The sequence below is a fragment of the Pseudochaenichthys georgianus genome, chromosome 8 (assembly GCF_902827115.2).
Source record: "Pseudochaenichthys georgianus chromosome 8, fPseGeo1.2, whole genome shotgun sequence".
NCBI lineage: Eukaryota > Metazoa > Chordata > Actinopteri > Perciformes > Channichthyidae > Pseudochaenichthys > Pseudochaenichthys georgianus.
The window spans coordinates 26,057,078-26,076,073 of record NC_047510.2 but is presented as its reverse complement, the minus strand read 5'-3'; positions in this window follow the sequence as shown (position 1 = coordinate 26,076,073).

The window sequence follows — 18,996 nt, the reverse complement described above, 5'->3', positions numbered from 1 at the left end:
TATTGAACCATTTTCAATATAAGATGCCTGTGTGCATTTGCACTGTGTATAAACACAGATTCTGCATTTAATTTATTAAATTAAAAGGGATTAAAAAAGGCTACTTCTTCTTGTAATGAAGGTCTCTGTGAATAAGCAGCCCACAAAATGTTTGAAAACACAGGCCTACTTGTGCAGCAGATTACTCACATGCTGACAGTATTTGTTATTTGTATTTGCTCTTGTATATTAACCATACCTGTACTTTTTTTATTTTAATCTGCATCATTGATTTACTGTTAATGAGCTTTGAGAATAGTTCCCCTTACCTCGTATTTGTTCTGCTTTTTCCTCATTTGCTTTTCAAACTCTTAAGCCTTTAAAAATGCATGTTCCCTACTCATAACAGTTTTTCACCTTATAAACTCTTTCTAAGATTTTTCACGAATAACTTTTATCTTTAGCAGGATATAATCTTAACCTTAAAGGTGGGGTAGGTCATTTTGGAGAAACCAGCTCGAGTGCCTAGAATTTGAAAATACACAACCGGAACAAATCTGCCACTTCCTTACAGAGCCCCTCCTCCAACACACACGAACACGCACATGACCAATGAGGGCACGAGATAAGTTTGTGCACAGATGGAAGGCTGACAGGCAGGTAGGCCATCCAGTTACTTTAGCCGGGCCGGCTGAAATGATTGGTCGTGCTTTTTACAGTACCACAGCTTCCACAGATGACATTCTTCTTCTATGGATTTGTTGTCAAAGCACTTAAGATATTCATTGCTATCGGATGTTAAGAGCATTCCATGGAATATAACAAAAAGCGTATCTCGAGCCGCTTTCTCAAACTTACATACCCCACCTTTAAGTGGACATTTTTGGAAAACCTACATTTTCTGTTTGGCTAGGGCGCTTTGTGAATACGGCTCCTGCTTTGCACATACACCAAAATAACTCCCAGTGTTCCTTCTTCTCTTTGTGCAAGCTTTAGCTAGCTTTGGTTGCAGAAAGTGTCAAGTTGACCTAAATCCCGCCCACTGTGGGTCAGCGCCCTGCCGGCAGAGCAGCTCTCCGGCTGTCACACAAAGCACCAAACTGGCATATTCTTAGCCCTGCAGCTAGCTGGTTCCCATAGCCTGGGCAGATAAGCTTTGCTATTCATACCCAACCAAAGCTAGTCTGTTTCCTCAGCCGCTCTCCTTCAGGAGGAGACTGGTCAAAGATCTACCTCAGCTAAGCAGCTGATTAGCACGGTTCTGTCTGGAAGAGTCAACGGCTCTCAAACATGCACACAAAGAGTACTAGATAAAGTTGCAAACTCTCAGCAACAAAACACTTCCTTCACCTTTACAGGAGTGAGGTGTTTTCTCTCCATCTCTTTCATAAACCACCCACAGATCTGGCATTTAAAATTCAGATAGCTGAACCTTCCTCTCTCCCTTTCTTGTTACTTCACAGCAGCCATGTCTGAACAGAAAACAATCTTTTACCTTGGGAATTAATTAAAAAAGTATATATCTAGACTCTTTGCAAGTCTTTGTCATTCAGCACTGTATGTTTTCAAAGAGGAAACCGTCAAGGTTTCAGCATTACTAAGATCACTTAGAGATCCTGATCATCAACAGACTACAGACCTCCATGAAGTCCGCTGACAACAGTTCACTTCATGTTGTCTGTTATTAATACAGGAAGTAACCAAATACATTAACTCACAGTAAAAGGAGCTAAACAGTTAGGGCTGCTCGATTATGGCAAAAATCATAATCTCGATTATTTGGGTCAATAATTGATATCACGATTATTAAAAACGATTATCCATTGATAAACAAATGTGAAGAGTATGTTTTTAACAGTTGATTACCCTGAACTTAAAGTATAATTCAACTGAAAAACCAATAAAAAAACTATAAAAGAAAAAAAATTAATAAAAAGAAAATTAATTAAAAATAAATAAATAATCGTTTTATTTCGATTATGTTGTTTTCATAATCGTTGAAGCCAAAATCGTAATTGCGATTAAAATACGATTAATTGAGCAGCCCTATAAATAGTATATAAGTATATTTATTTTATGATATATTTTTGTCTAAAATACATTGCAGAGGGAAATGCTTTCCTTTTGAGCAACACTACATCTTTTTGACGGATGATGCTTTTTCATTAAACAACCATATGATAAGAGTCGAAATGCAATGCATTATAACAAATACAATCAATGACTCACTTTTGGCCTTTGACCTATAAACAGTGTCCTGTCTTGTTTCAGGTGTCAAGATGTTGCTCAACCAACAATCAATCTTTGAAAGGTCAAAGTACCCAAGAATTTCCCAAACAAAGTAAATATTTCAAAACAAGCCTATACAACTGAAAAACATTTGCTCATCTTTCTTCTATTCTTTTTCATTATTCGTGACTCTGAGGTTGGGAACCAAATTAACTTACTGCATTAATTAAACTAGCCAACTAAAGTCATACAAAGCATCTGCACACTGACACAGAAAGCTATACTCACACGTTATTGCATCAGTTCCAACGATCTCATTATGCCATAGCCAATATAATAATAATATTCTTAGTATTAAGTATTTCTACATCGTTGTATTATAAGTATCACTTTTGGGAATATTGAGTCTTGTCAAAAATGCTCTGTAACCATGCTGTGTGTTTCTTAGCTGGCTTCACAGCAAAGCTTTGCTTCATAACAAAACAAGTTTGCACAACCACAGAGTGATAAGGCTCACAGCTGAGGTAGAGACACGCATCGTGACATGACAAGCCCTCAGCGATTGTATAAACACAGATCCAAGCTCACAACGCACACAGGTTTCAACACAACATTGGCAAACTGTATGTAAAGGTCACGCCTCTTCTCTTATCGATAAGTGGTTTTAGCTTTTAAATCATCTTGTTGATTCTCAATCAAGGTGTTATTCATTGACACTACTGCAGCATATTTCTGCACACACCAACAGGAGCCGTTCCTCTGAAGTTCAAGAGACAAATCCTTTTAGAAAACTAAAATCACTGGTGCAGCATTGTGAGGAGCAGTCACATTCAAAGCTCAGCCGCCCCCTGAAAAAGGTTACAAATGGGTGTATGCTTCTTACATTCCTAGAGAGCTGAAAAGTCCCTCAGGGTGAGAAGTGTCCCCCGCAGCTGGGTGCATGAGAAGCTCCACAAACACTGGCATTCTCAGACCCAACAGCTTACTGAAAGGGCAGTGTGCAAAAGGCCAGCAGGAGGACGAGTAAAACTCTACAGAGAGATAGAAGGGGAAAAACAGTGCAATCGTACGGTTTTGTAGAAAGAGGCTGGCGAAGGTCGACATGTGTATTGGAAATATAGTTTGTACCATGGGTATTGTTATGAGAAGAGAGGCTAGTCAAAAGAACATGATGTCTGTTCCAAATAGATTTCTCTCCTGTATTATGTGACTTAAGAACGAGCTAAAAACGTGTTCTTTGGACAGGGAAATGTTATTTATTTCTCATATGTAAAATAGGTTAATTTTTAATTGTAGGCACTTTTCTTCTTCTTCTTTCTTTGGCAGGTGGAAAAATGTACTTGTCATTATCAAGCGGTTGTTGTTGTAATATTCATTTCTGCCATGATACTCTGACTTGCACAACTACCCCATGAATTTTCTATGGTTAGTAAATACTAAAATATGTTTATCTCATGCCTCTTAGGGCTTTTGGCTTGAACACAAACGCTACATCATCAGTCTATCACATTTCTAACATAATCCAATTAAGTCTGTCATCACCAATAATTAAGTTTCAAATAACTGCATTAAGCTATTCTCAAGCACACTAACTGATTTCCAGTATATCATCAATCCTATGATGTGCACTCTCCACCCTCGTAAAGACCAAGGTACTATGTCACATAAAAAAAAGAGAAGCCTGGCGCACTCCAAAATGCTTTTCTCCCCTTTGGCCAAGATGAACCAGTTCTTCACCTCAACCTGTCATGAAAGAGACTGATGTTCCAGCGGAGCGTCCCAGAGGTCAGGCAGTCATGTTCAACCACTGCATCTCAACCTTGGCAGATACATTAGTAAATGTAATTCCCCTTTGCCCTGCTGTATGTCTTTTAGTTGTGTGTGTAGGGTTCAGTAAAAGCCAAGAAGCCGTTGTTGCTGTATTTCAAATGTGTCAGTGAGAGAAAGAGGTTGAGAGAGCAGGGATTCATTTAGTTTGACATGCATGAAATACGGTCCACGTCCCTGAAGGGAGGGTTTATAAATTGTAGTTTCAGAGAGATTTTATCTCCAAATTACAAATCTGAAGATGTGCATGGTCTTCAAAAGTTGCGGGTTAAAGAAGAAAACACTTTTTTTTGAGAGCTTTAAGGAGACCAAAGATATACAGATATAGCCATTTGAATATCTTGGTTTTTTTGTGTAATTGAGGTATGAAAACAAGAATGGGCAAGGAGTGAAGGCTGTAGGCTGCAAAAGCAGAAAAGTAGAGGAGACTAGAAACTCCTACAGTGAAGGAGAACATGCCAAATACAGATAGCCGGGAGGTGCTGAATACAGTGTAAGGTAAATCTTCAGGCCTTGAGCTGACAGCTGTCGGACACATGTCTCAAGACCATTTATTTCACAAGGAATGTACCTAACCATCACCTACGTTCAGCTCTTTTTATAAACACAAAATAACAACCTAATGTGATGTTATATCATCAGCTTTTCCCCATCCACTGTTTAAAATGTTCATTGTTTATATAATTCAGATTTATTTAAGGTTTTCAGTGAGGAAATGCTTGTGGCATAGCAACACTTGTAGAACTGAGCTGGACGTGACGCAAATAACAACAGAAACACATCCAGCAGGACCGGTCTGCGGGGGTTTCTCAGACTGATACAACTTCACCGTGCTAGCAAGTTGTGTGTGTGCACTGTGTGTGTATTTGCCAACCCTGTCTCCTAAAAATTACGTTCCCACAGAACTAAACTGCATTCTCAATTACGTTTAGCTAGAAACGTATTTACTCCCACGTTACGTTTGTTATGAACGTATCTCAAATACGTTTATTTTCTACATATCTTTGCCATTTATTGTCTTGCTTATAATAATGATAATAGTCATTTATAAATATCATTTTAGAGCACACCTTTGAAATCGACAATCGGGCTCGATATATGGTTAAATTAAAATCAGTAGGCGAGGCTGTAATTTCGCCAGCTGTTACTCTCATGTGCGAGGCAGAACATAATAGTTTTAACATGCCAAAAAGCTGCTGTGTCGTTCATTGCACCTCAAACATTAAAACAAATCCAGAGTTACGTGTTTCTGTACTTCCTCTAAGAAGAAAGGACAGTAACAGAAGAGCTCTGTGGCTTCAGGCTTGATCGCCGTTCAAATGACAGCGTTGGTTTCCCCAAAAGTGGGCGGGGCTGTAAAGTGAAGTAGATTTTACTGTCATCTATTATTCAAAACCATTCTATTTATTCTAACGTATTACATGCCAGTGTTTTATCTTTTTATTTATTTGTTTTTATTTTAAATCGTATAATGTCGGACTTTTTTTGTCGTCTTTGAGGAAAAGAAATGGGGTTTAGAGATTCAAAATACTGAAATCTGTATTTTTTAAAATCTCTTCCTTCTAATTTGTTATTCTTTTCTAAATAACACACTGTTATTTACTCAACAATAGCACACAATTATCCTTGTTTTTATTTATTCGTTTAATTCTATAATCTTGGGCATTTTAGCATGCTTTTTAGCCGTAAATAAAGTCACCAGAAACAGACGGGACATTTCGAGATTTAGGATGGCCCAAGACACTACACTACCCATAATCCCCAGCTATCGTTTGGGACTACAGTCCCGTTGACAAACCCCGTGATGTTGCGCCAAGGTTACGCCGAGCGTCAAGCTCTTTGAAATGGAACGAAACCACGGCAGACTATTCAAAACTGGACTCGAACGCCCCACCAGAACTACACATGCTGGCTATTGTGTTTCGCAACATGTTCTCTATGGCACGTCTCTACTGGGAATTGTAGTTTTAAAAGACGTTTTTCCCAAATGTAGAAATTGACAGTATTAAACTGTGTACAGCCCTGGAGGTTTAGGCGATAGGAAACACATTGGTGTGTACACATTTAAAACATGTAATTACTAAATGGGTGAAAATCGCTTGTATCCATAATGGGCAGCATTAATATATACCCACACGACAGCTCATTGTTACTTTGTTATTCTACTCCACTACAATTCAGAGGTTAACCTGGTATTTTTACTCCACTACATTTAGTTTAGTTACTTTGCAGATTCTGATTAATGATGTGGAATATAAACAACCCTTAAAGCAGACTTTAGTTACACCTGAATACAATTCAGGGAAGGTGATTGTCAAGTGCCAACAATCAGGAGAGATATTTGATAGTTGGTGCTTGAGAAGACTAAACATTTATCTGCAGATCTTTATAAAGTATATTCATTACTCGTTATTCTCTACTAATAGTTAATTAAAAACTGTATAATGGATATTTTGCATATCCCTTTCAAGATTTCAAGGTTTTCTAAGGTGTATTGATCTTATACACAACTTGGGTCGCAGGTTCCTCAACAGACATCTATCAATATGTGTGTACTGTATACCTCCACCATTAAACTGTCATATTCTGCACATTTCTTATTCTATCTACATACATAAGAGTATAATTAATGTGTATAATATCATTTAAAATAAGTGTTTCAACATAGTTAACATTGCAGGAAAGCAATATTTTAGACGTTAAGTACTTTGTCAGGCTTAATATTAATCTGTAGATAGATACCCCCAGAGCTTTTTTCTTGTTTAAAAGAAGATCTTAACCTAAAGTATTTTTTAATGTGTTAATAAAGGTTCATTCGTTTTTCTGTTTTGCACATCCTCCTATTAATATCTTTGTACATCCAGCACTAAACTGTTTTATTGTAGAGATCACTTAGTATCTTCTTGACTTTTTATATTCTATATTTCTATCATTGACCTTCTACTTTCCCCCTATGAAAGTATGTACTCTTAATATTGTTTTGATCAAATAAGATTATTCAACAAAAATAATTCAATAACATGCTTTAACCACTAGGCGGTGCACACAAGGTACACACAGCACACTAATAATAACTGTGTATTATTAGTGTAGACACTTATGTATAACATCTGAAGATGTGTAGTTTTATTCATGTTTTTACATAATTTTACAGGATATTGCTGTACTATTTCTCTTGTTTTACTTCTACACATTAATATCTGATTTGTAAAACATCACAGACAGAAAGGCATAGGCTATCCGTCATTTAATAGTAAGCTATTGAAATTGTGATTCCATAGATGTGTCTCCCATCACCCAAATCCCCTGACTATTCTCTCAACTCAGTATTTAGATTCTTATATTCAAAGAAAATCAGTAATATCTTTAAAAACTACAAGTCCTTTTTTATCAGCTGTGCACCGTTATGGTGTAAATATAACCTATATACCAATTGGATCAAATATAAAAGTCAGCCGAATTACTATTGATACTGCAAGGAGACGTATTTTGTGAAAAGAAATTGAAGATGTTGTTTAATTGTTGATATATTTATGATCCACGTCAAGTATTCAGTTTTGGCAGCAGTTCTCCTGTTTGTCTCTCTCTATAAATAAAGAATTACGGCAGATGTGTAATATTTAATGCAGCCGAACCGTGTATTACAATGCCGTTATGTGATGACTTCCAAAGAGAAAAGCAAGCACACTCTGAATTAGGTATTATTTTATTTTTCGTTGTCGGATATCATATCTCCATATCATATCAACACCATATCCCAGCGTGCATTGCGGCTAAAACATCCAATCAAAAAGCTTCAAGCTGAGGATCTTGGGTAATCAGTTTAGTGGGTTTGTGGTGTGTATCGCTCAAAATGTCCCGTCTGTTTCCGGTGACTTTATTTACGGCTAAAAAGCCCAAGATTATAGAATTAAATGAATAAATAAAAACAAGGATAATTGTGTGTTATTGTTGAGTAAATAACAGTGTGTTATTTAGAAAAGAATAATAAATTAGAAGGAAAAGATTTTAAAAAATACAGATTTCAGTATTTTGAGGCTCTGAGCCCCATTTCTTTTCCTCACAGACGGAAAAAAGTCAGACATTATACGATTTAAAATAAAAACAAATAAATAAAAGATAAAACACTGGCATGTAATTTACGTTAGAATAAATAGAATGGTTTTGAATAATAGAGAGTAAATCTACTTCACTTTACAGCCCCGCCCACTTTTGGGGAAACCAGCGCTGTCATTTGAACGGCGATCAAGCCTGAAGTCACAGAGATCTTCTGTTACTGTCCTTTCTTCTTAGAGGAAGTACAGAAACACGTAACTCTGGATTTGTTTTAATGTTTGAGGTGCAATAAACGACACAGCAGCTTTTTGGCATGTTAAAACTATTATGTTCTGCCTCGCTCATGAGAGTAACAGCTGGCGAAATTACAGCCTCGCCTACTGATTTTAATTTAACCATATATCGAGCCCGATTGTCGATTTCAAAGGTGTGCTCTAAAATGATATTTATAAATAACTAATTATCATTATTATAAGCAAGACAATAAATGGCAAAGATATGTAGAAAATAAACGTATTTAAGTTACATTCATAACTAACGTAACGTGGAAGAAAATATGCTTCAAGAAGATATGTAGAAAATAAACGTATTTGAGATACGTTCATAACAAACGTAACGTGGGAGAAAATACGTTTCTAGAAGATATGTAGAAAATAAACGTATTTGAGATACGTTCATAACTAACGTAACGTGGGAGAAAATACGTTTCTAGCTAAACGTAATTGAGAATGCAGTTTAGTTCTGTGGGAACGTAATTTTTAGGAGACAGGGTTGGTATTTGCATGCTTGTTTCTTGTTTCCATAAATTCATCTGTGCTGAATTTCCAATTTCTGTTAGAATATGAATAGAAGGAGCCCTCGTAGGGGGTAAGGAACATATTGGAAAATAAGTTGCATATGAAAGTATAATTCATCGTATAATATATATGTGTACTTTTTAACACTTCAACTTCCTTTTTATTTATAAGAAAATAATTCTATCATGTCACCTTTCCCTCACATTTATGTCCAAGTTTCTCTTTGCTTCATTTAAAACAGCTTCCACCCACATCAACTTTCTATTTCTCACACACACACACACACACACACACACACACACACACACACACACACACACACACACACACACACACACACACACACACACACACACACACACACACACACACACACACACACACACACACACACGTGCACACACACGCACGTGCGCACACACACACACACACACACACACACACACACACACACACACACACACACACACACACACACACACACACACACACACACACACACACACACACAGAATACCCCTGACACTTCATGTTGCTAATACTGGATGGATGTTGTCATGGGAACACATCTATGACAGTGTTTTCTGCTCACTCACAGTAAAAACACAGAGAGTGCAGGCATCAGATGGAGAACAAGGGAAAACCATCATCATCAGGAAGCATCAGTGACGGACAGTTGAGTGAATCCGGATACTGTGACTGTCAAGTTAGTGAGTTAGATTTACCTGATTTCCCCAAAAGCTTAATTTAAACAATCTAGGTTCGGTTTTCTGTGCACTTTTCAACCTTTATTTTAGGTTTGCAGCACAAACATTGATGCCACTCTCATATGTGTTTCATTAACGTGACTTAACCCAGACTAGAAACTTCTGGAAACAGCATGTATTTCTCAGCTGGGACCAGTTGCCAGGCAACCAGAGGAGGATCTAGGAAGTTACTGGTGACGGCCAAGAAATAGTCTGGCATGAAACCTGTGGTAAAACAACAAGAATCCAATTAGTAAGCTTTAGATGTACTGGTAAGCAGATTGTGTTACCTTGGACAGAGCCAGGCTAGCTGTTTCCCCCTGTGTTCAGTCTTTGTGCTAAGCTAAGCTAACTAGCTGCTGACTCCAGCTACATAGCCTACTGTATTTACCGCAGACAAGAGAGTGGGAGCCATAGGTCTTTTCATATAGTGCTTTTGGGGGGTTTCCCCTTTCCTGTAGTGTGTTATATACAGGACTGCACATAACTGGTGCGCATGCGCACCTGCGCCAAAAAAAGAGCATCGGGTCATTTGAAAAAAGGAGCATTTGCGTACTAACATTGAGAGAGGGAGAGAGAGAAGGGAGAAGAGAAAAGAGAGAGAGAAAGATATGTGCGAGTTGCATATGAACTCAGGGTCGGCCCGCAGCACTGGCGTTATAGATGTTCGCCTAGGGCGCCAGATCTGGGAGGCGCTGCGCTGGCAGTTCTGGGAGGGAAAAAAACATTTTTGACCGTTGGGGCTCATCCTAATTTTCGGCCTTGATGTAACAACATTCATAATTAAGTAATTAACACCCTTTTCACCCCGGTTACACGTTTCATTTGCCCTGGCTGTACGTGATGAAAATGGAGGATGTTGGCTTATCTGGCGCCCGCAGCTCACAGCCAAAATGCGAGTGAGCGAGAGAGAGAGAGAAGGGCGCACCGCCCGCCCGGTACCGGCGTTATTGTTATTAGAATCTGGTGCTAGCTGCTATAACGGATGTTAGAAGAAGATGTTTCTACAATGATGTGGAGGGACAGTCCTCTCCAGTCAGACTGAGAGGCTGATACTACAGCTCAGTGAGGTAAAGGACTCTGAGTGTTTAGTTCACTTTAGTCTAAGTTCAAACTGTTTGGTCACAATTTATGTAAACACATATTTCAAAGGCACTCCTTTATAATTATTGGGATAAACAGGTTTGAAATCATTCCAATGCATACTATAGGACAGTAACCAAAAATATCCTTTAAAACTGGAGAGATAAAAAAAGAGAACAGTCAGGAGGTGATGACAGCTTGTAGGATTACTGGTCGTGCTAATGTTGTCTTGTGTTCACCTCTGCATGTGTGTTCTGTGTTCACTTCTGCATGTGTGTCTTGTGTTCACCTCTGCACGTGTGTTCTGTGTTCACTTCTGCACGTGTGTTCTGTGTTCACTTCTGCATGTGTGTCTTGTGTTCACCTCTGCATGTGTGTTCTGTGTTCACCTCTGCACGTGTGTTCTGTGTTCACTTCTGCACGTGTGTTCTGTGTTCACCTCTGCACGTGTGTTCTGTGTTCACCTCTGCATGTGTGTTCTGTGTTCACCTCTGCATGTGTGTTCTGTGTTCACCTTTGCATGTGTGTTTAGTGCCGTGTGTCTGACAAATAAAGTCAAGACCCGCTCAAAAGTTACGGTTTATTTCATTTTAAGGATGAGCACCAAGCAACATCTCCAGGTGCTCCTTTGAGAACCAGGGCAAAAAAGGTATGTGCACCCCTGGTTATATAGGCTTGTGTGCATGTCAATTGTATAATATCAGGGTACTTTGGGATTTTAAGGCTAAAATCTCAAAGTTCCCTGACATCACTAAGTTACACTCAGGCTTCTATTAGTGCTCAAAAACGTTGTTAGTGATTGGCCAAGGGGCGGGACATCCCTAAACTGTATACCAATCAAGTGTGCGAGCCAACCAATCAGAGCAGACAGGGCGAAAAGTGGTGCTGATATTTTATCCTCTTAGTTTTTCTGGCATGCTGTGAACAAAGTAACACATTGCACACAGTATGTTGTGTTTATTTTTTGATGATTTATGATCATGTCTTCATTTTTTTTAATATATATAGAAAATGCAGTCAGCAATGTTCTGCGTTTCAGGCAGTTTTATCTAAATACAGTACAGTGTAATGAATTTCTCTAACACTATAGAAGATTATACGGAAATGTGGATTTCTATTAACGATGTGTTTGCCCTCGCTTTCCTTTCCATTTGGTCCCCAGAAATGTGAAATCCAAACTGTATTGTTTTCTCAACAGAGGTCGCGGAGTTAATGCAGACTAGCAGATAACTGAAGAGCCGCTTCTCTGTGCCTATAGCCATAGAAAAACATAACATGGGAGGGTGGCAGAAGTCAATTATTGCACATATGAAAATAAGATATTGCAAAAAACATGATACTGCACAGAATATACATTTTGCAGATCATTACTAGTACACAGTAGTAAACATTGATGTAGCACATGAATGAAATGTGAGTTTAAGTGTGTGTGGCAACTCAACATTGGACATTATATTATACACCTTTCCATGAAAGCCGAACAACAGTGAATGAAGTAAGGTTAATAGAGAGCCATATAATAAAATGTGATTCATCCACTTCTGGCTGAAGCCTCCCCTATTTTTGAATTAGTAAATTAATTAATCAGGGTCCAGTTTTGCTCCTTAACAAACAATAGAAATAATGAAATTCCCAGTGACCATGAGCACCACGACCCCATTTCAGGTCCATTACACAAAATAAGGCCAGTTGCCAGGCAACTAGTGGAGATTACAGGAAGTGACTGTTCCCAGCCAAGAACAAATCCTAAGAAATATTCAATACATACTCTATAAAACTGTGGTGCCTTTGTTCTTACCATATATACAGAGTAAGTACAAAGGTACCATCTTCTCATCTTACTCTGTAGAAATGTGATTCTCAAAATGTATTTTGTTTTGGCACCAGCTAAATAAAACATCCATCACAGCTCTTATGAAAGACACATTTCACAACAGGAAATCTGTTATGCAATACATTTAGTGCACACAAGAAGAAAACATCTAATGTAAGCGACCTAAGATGAGCCCTGGAGGGTAATTTATCATCATAACATTAAATACACCAAACATTTTACATAAAATGGATAAAAGAAGAAAAATATTGAAGGGAATGTTGTTGTGTTTTTGTCTTACAGTAACCTTGACATCATGGTTTGCTTATCCCTCTGTCCTGGCAGGGAAAAGGGTACATTTAGTCGGGTCACTACTTCACTTATCAACACGTTGTACTGAATAAACAGCCCCTACAGGGCACAGTATAATTAACCAGAATCAACATGCCTGATGTCTCACTTTGCACTATGTTCAAATATACATTTGCATGTTCAAATAATATATATCGGCAAACAGAAGTCATGATATAGAAATTGTAATAATTACTCTTAATTGTGCCAGAACTCAGTTGAGAAAATGTGTGAATAGTCTTTCCCTCGAGCACTGATTATATGAGCTTTACATTCACTGAATTATATCCATCTATACTTGATCATGCAGTATGTTTTAAACTGATTATTGGAGAACATGAAACAGACTTACTTTTTGCACTGCTAATTGATTCTTCTATGGACCTCCTGTTTTTGACAAGCATTAACTGACTCTGCGTGTGGCATCCTTCTGCGTCACCAAGCTAAAGCACATACAGTTGCAACCCTTTGGATTCTCCACACATAGCGTTGTGTGTTCCTTCCAAACAACTCAACTCTGGTTTCATCTGTCCACAGAACATGTTGCCAGAAGTGCTGTGGAACATCCAGGTGCTCTTTTGCAAACTTCAAACGTGCAGCAATGTTTTTTCTGGACAGCAGTGGCTTCCTCCGTGGTGTCCTCTCATGAACTCCATTCTTGTTCAGTGTTTTACGTATCGTAGATTCGTCAACAGAGATGTTAGCATGTGCCAGAGATTTCTTTAAGTCTCTAGCTGACACTCTGGGATTCTTCTTCACCTCATTGAGCATTCTGCGCTGTGCTCTTGCAGTCATCTTTACAGGACGGCCACTCCTAGGGAGAGTAGCAACAGTGCTGAACTTTCTCCATGTATAGACAACTTGTCTTACCGTGGACTGATGAACATCAAGGCTTTAGAGATACTTTTGGAACCCTTTCAAGCTTTATGCAAGTCAACAATTCTTAATGGTAGGTCTTCTGAGAGCTCTTCTGTGCGAGGCATGGTTCACATCTGGCAATGCTTCTTAAGAATAGCTAATTCAAAACTGGTGTGTATTTTTTATAGGGCAGGGCAGCTTTAACCAACACCTCCAATCTCGTCTCATTGATTGGACTCCAGGTTGGCTGACTCCTGACTCCAATTAGCTCTTGAAGAAGTCTTTAGCCTAGGGGTTCACCCTGCACTGTGTATGTTTACATGGTGTGTTCAATAAAAACATATAATTGTCTGTGTGGTATTAGTTTAAGCAGACTGTGTGTGTCTATTGTTGTGACTTAGATGAAGATCAGAACACATTTTATGACCAACTTATGCAGAAATCCAGGTAATTCCAAAGGGTTCACATACTTGTTCTTGCAACTGTATAATCAAGGTACTTCATTAAAGGTCATTTTTAGCTGGAAATGTTTTAATTGTATATTACAAATGTAGCCCTACATTCAGTACATTAGTCGTATTAATTAACCTTTCATCCACGGAGCCAATGCATTTAGAGATTTAGGACCATGGGGAAAGAAACGTCAGTGAGATCCAGACTAATCAGTCTTAATCAGCAATGCATCACTTCGAAACAGACCCCTAGGCTGCAGGTAACTAACAACATATTCACACACACACACACACACACACACACACACACACACACACACACACACACACACACACACACACACACACACACACACACACACACACACACACACACACACACACACACACACACACACACACACTAAAGATCTGTCAGCTGCCTTTGAATGATAGGATATGTCAATATTTCCATGGGCTTCTCTCCAGGGTCTTCAGATGAGCGTGGCATGGGAGGGCCCATGGGAAAGGTCAGTGCAGCTCAGAGCCCGGGGTGGAGCTTCATCAAATACAACACTGAGGGATCAAAAGCTAGGATGTAGCCCAACAGTGAGACCTCTCTGTGGGGGGGTCTAAAGGATCCTGGAGAGCTGGAGGAGACGGGGGATGATGAAAGACGACAAGGAGATGTGAAATAAGGGAGGGAGTTGTGGAACAGCCTGAAAAAGAAGTGGAGTTTGGTGGAGGATAGACATCAGGGACATGAGCAGGAAGTGGCAGCCTCGCACCGCTGGGCACATTGTGAGTCACCTGTATGTCAACGGCTTAATTATTTATACAGTATGCAGAAGCACAACCCATTTCCATTTCACAGGAAACTATCTGAGCGTAGACTTTAGTGTTACACCAACTTGTCCATTACCCTGTAGAAAGATGCAGTTTGACTTTGTCATGTTATCTTTGGAATTAAATCCAAAGGATTGGACATAATCTACTATTTTTCAAATCAAAAAGGTTTATTTACTTTCCCTGTTTGTGTGATGGTATTATGCTACATATGAGAGTTGCTAGCAGTTACATTTTGGACAGATCTTTTCTCTCTGTTTTAAGTATTTTTTCTAAGCTAACGGCTAGTGGATACATCGCTATTTCTAAATCAGGCAGTGTAGTCCTTTTGATCTTCCTTTTCTATAGCAATAATGCAAATGTATTCGTTTGGATATACTAAACATTTATTTTGGCATAGGGTTATATAGGCATCTTGGTTATCCATTAATGTACTCATGCTTAAAAGCAAAATCCTACCCATACACACCAAGAAGTGTATGCTTTTTTAGATATAAAGCTGGATCGCAAAAGTGTGATTATTGTCAGGAATTGTTCATGACAGCTTTAAGTGCCTCTGCATACATAACTACCATGCCTATGAATCATACGATTCAAAAGAGAAGCTGATTCGACTAAAATCCTCCAGTGGCTGCCTGCATGCAGAAACACAACAGTGCAAAAAGAAATGACAGAGACAGAGAGGGAGGAGGAGAGCAGCAGGGCTACGTCACCGATGAAAGAGTAACCAGACCCTTGGGCAGAGGGGATAAATAAAGGAGGAGATGTGGGTAATATTACCCACATCTCCCTGCTGCTTGTGGCCGACTGTCGTGTCTTGCTGGGCAGTGATGTCACTCACAAACACACACGTATTTAAAGAGCGGCACACACATACTGCAGATGCTAAATTATTAAACATATAAGATATTTAAACTCTTATACGCGCCTAATATGTTTTTTTCTTCTTCTCCTACGTGGATGCAAAACATGCACCCAGTTACAAATGCTGGGAAAACAACCCATTTCTAACATCTAAAGTTCAAATTCAGCATTAACAGAAAGAGAAAGAGGGCAGCAGGGTGGACATAAGAATCAGGTTTCCTCCTATTCTGCAAACAAGGGTAGACCGCACACTACAAAAGCTGTACCTAAATATAGTAAAGGAGAAGGAGAGAGAGAGGAAAGACGAGGATCTGACTGGCTTGCACCCATATACAGGTATGACCTCTGCCTCACTGCTAGCACATGGTGTCTCACTAAACTGTGTCCCCACTTTCAGTACCCTCAGCACTTTAGTCATTTGCTATAAATAGGCCTTCACACAAACACCTCAGCCAACAGCCCATTTCGCCTGTCTACTTTTATATTCAGCTAATGAGATTTCAGCGGTGATGAGACTTCACCTGCGGGCTGGCGTTGTGTTGACGGTGTGCAAAGCACGCTCTGAGAAGCCTGTGTTGCGGTGCTGTATTGGCTCAGGAAATGCTTAGCCCAGCCCATCACGGTGAAATACTGCGCACCTCCATGGGAGGGCCAAGGGTGCTCTCACCGGGGCCGGGGGAAGCTTTTGAATCACACGCCATCGTAGGTGCACACACACTGGGACACACATTTATGGTCAAACACTGTAGACACATACTGTTCTGTTGTATTCTGAAGGAAAAGACACCAATGCTATTTTTAAGGACATTGTGGCTCATTATAAGAGTTAAAGGCCATTCAAGCTCATTTTCTGCCATTTTTTGGATGTAAAAGAAAAACATTTGTAATATTATAATCTTCTAGATTAAAAAGCTTCACTCTGTTGGTGTAGCAGTAATGTGACTTTGTGCTACTGTAGCTGCTGTATCTATAACAAGCAGCAGAGGGCAATCTGGAAATGTAAACACAGGAACAAGAGCCTTGACTGTGTTCAGAAACTCAGTGTTACATTCATATTCATGACTTATGAACATGTTTTAATTCAAATGTACTAAATAAAAACAAAATACTACACTATCTCTCTCCTCAAGAATGCAGGAAGAATACTTTTGAGTCTGGGTAAATGTAAAACAAACAAACACACACACACACACACACACACACACACACACACACACACACACACACACACACACACACACACACACACACACACACACACACACACACACACACACACACACACACACACACACACACACACACACACACACACACACACACACACACACACACACACACACACACACACACACACACACTTGTTGTTGACCAAGCCTTCCAGCTGCACTCCCTAGGGAGTCCTGATATGTATTTTCCACTCCAGTGTAATCTGCCGGGCCCCCTCTCTCTCTTAACTTCATCCTTTCCATTTTCGTTTCAACAACTGTTTATAGACCTCTTGGATTTCTCCCCTTCCCCACTTTGATTTCACCCAGCCTGCTTAACCACTAGCCAAGAAGACTCAACAAACTGCTACAGCTATTTAAGAATACAGCCTCCTTCAAAATAAACAAACTGCATCATTAAAGCTTTCATAAAGGTGCAACAACACATGTTATGAGAGAAACAACAACTCATTCTTCTTTTCTTCTGGAGAGAAGTTCCTGTTCTCCTTGAAGTTCTCTTCATGTCACTGATGTGTACCAAGCTAAGAACCATAGATGAAAAGACCCACTTCATCAAACTAAGAAAGAACACAAAAGGGACCTCCTTGTGAAGTATGGTTTTTTTGAGCAACAGAGAGCAAGGCTCCTCATAATCGTTTTTCTTTGACGAGGCTTTATGGATCTGAAGACAGAGGGTGACACACAGAGGGCATCAGGGAGTAACAGTTTAACTCTCCTCCACATATTGGGGCCTGTTGGCACATGTTACTGTTATCCGTGTCCCTGTAAAGCTCAATGCTAAACAGTTAGCATAAAGAGCAGCGACACAGCACATTTAAACTTGTTTTTCTTATCCCTGCAACATTAATGTAAAGTAGCCATACAAGTTGAATCTCGCTGCTTCATCTTTATAAAATGGATAATCCAAACTGTAGGTCTCCCTGCATTTGAATCTAAAGATGGCAACATCAGCCGAGGCTTTCAAACTCCTGTTTAAAAATGGATCTACAATCTGTAACTGAAAGTACTTTTTGTCCCCTTCCCCTCCACCAGACACAGGAAGCTAGGATCAGTACTCCCATCCAAGCTGAAATGCAGCACATGCCTGGCATGTCAGAGTCTTAAGAATCCCCCATCTGGACTGCAACTCACTCTGTGACGTCAGAAAGCTCTTTGTATGTGTGTGCAGGCCTCACCGCCAGCCCACGCATGGCGGAGGAAGAGGAGGAGGAGGAGTGGGTGAGGTGGGATGGAGGGACGGAGGTGGGCTTTACGCTGTGATGTAATTTGATGGAAACTGTTATGTGGGGTGATGCTGCATCTTACAGCAGCATTGAGCGACACAGCCTCCTACCGGCAGAAGAAAAGATGAGCACAGCTGACTGAGACAATATGTCCGTGTTGCCACCTTCAATTTAGCAGCAGTGTTTCCTCATCCTGGGTATCAACAAGCATATCTTATTCAAACAGTTTATATATGCTATATTGAATATTGAGAGCAAATGTTGAACATATTGCGTGGAAGTTTCATTCATTGTACTAATTATTTGATTGCTGTGTAACCTAATAATCACATGAGTTTACTTAAGCTGTAACGAGAAGATGGAACAAAGCAAAGCCTGGCCCCACAATGAAGCCTGACATTCCACAAAAGGCATTATGTCCTTTGTTACCGAGATGATAATCTTATCTGAATGTGACCGCTGTGGAACTGAGAGGACACTCCATTTTGGAAAATGAACCTATAGCACCATCCGCTGGTGATATGGGTACATTTCTTGTGTTTTTAAATTGTTAGCATTACAATGTGACTTGTCAGTTGAAGCAATGAGTTATCTTAAAATCTGAACTGAGTGTTCGTCCTTAGGCCTGTACAGTAGGTAGTGGGATGGATTTTAGTTACAGTGT